Source organism: Mus pahari, chromosome 10 (genome assembly GCF_900095145.1).
Source record: "Mus pahari chromosome 10, PAHARI_EIJ_v1.1, whole genome shotgun sequence".
Lineage (NCBI taxonomy): Eukaryota > Metazoa > Chordata > Mammalia > Rodentia > Muridae > Mus > Mus pahari.
The window spans coordinates 110,219,832-110,220,902 of record NC_034599.1 but is presented as its reverse complement, the minus strand read 5'-3'; positions in this window follow the sequence as shown (position 1 = coordinate 110,220,902).

Sequence of the window (1,071 nt, the reverse complement as noted above, 5' to 3'; positions counted from 1 at the left end):
AGTTCTCTCTGGCTGTGGGTGCCTTGAGAGCACAGTGGCCTGGCTTTAGTGACAGGGAATTTCTGTGTTTCCTTCTGTCTGTTCTTATGCTTTACTGTTAATGTCTCTCTTTTCTGGTAGCTAGGTACTCACATTTGTTGAGGAAGTGATAAGGAGACACCTACAGCTTGTTCCAAGGTTAGAAGTTGCTCTTGGTAGGAGAAAATGTTTGCACCTGGCTCTGTAGTCTACACAGCATGAACTGCAATGTGTCAGCCATTCTCATCTCAAAGGGCAGGCCACCCAACCCAGCACCTAGAAGGCATCCTGTTCCAAAAGGTGGACCGGGTGGGAAACTTGCAAGTCTGCAGAATGCAATTACCCAAGTGGAAAGGAAGCCAGGGCCATGTCAGCAGGCCCTTCCCAGATGCTAGGGAAGGGACCACCAGCTCTGTTGAGGCCAGCAGCCAACATCTCAGCTCCAGAAGTCACCAAGATGTCAGACATTTAAAATGCCAAAGGAAAACTGAACCTGGTATAAAGCTCATACCCCTTCACTGGAAAATGAATACTGTGAGAGCCTTGGGAGACTTAACCCTCCATGATCTTTGAGGAGAGAAACGTTTCTGGATGAAGAGGTCAAATCTATCCACATCAGCTCCTCTCGGCAAGGCTGTGGAGTGACAGATAATCGGTAACACCGAAACTGACTAAAAGAGTCTTCCCAAAGCAAACACGCTGAACCCAGAACACTTACATACCTAGCCAGTTATAATAGACACTTACCTGGCTACAACAGGATGCTCTTTTTATGGCCAGCTGATGGAGCAACCAAGTGAACTTCAGTTCGCTACCAAGAAAATAGGTGAATATTTGGAGCTTGTGGCAAATTGAAGTAAGATGGGATTGGACAGGCCTTTAAAAGGCACCGCATGACAAAGCAGTATCAGATACACACAGCCTAGGTTCCATTTTACTATGGGGCCTGCGTCTGACCCTGTTAACATTTGTACTTTCATCTGGAGAGTGACATGTGTGTGTGTGTGTGTGTGTGTGTGTGTGTGTGTGTGTGTGTGTGTGTGTGTGTGTGTG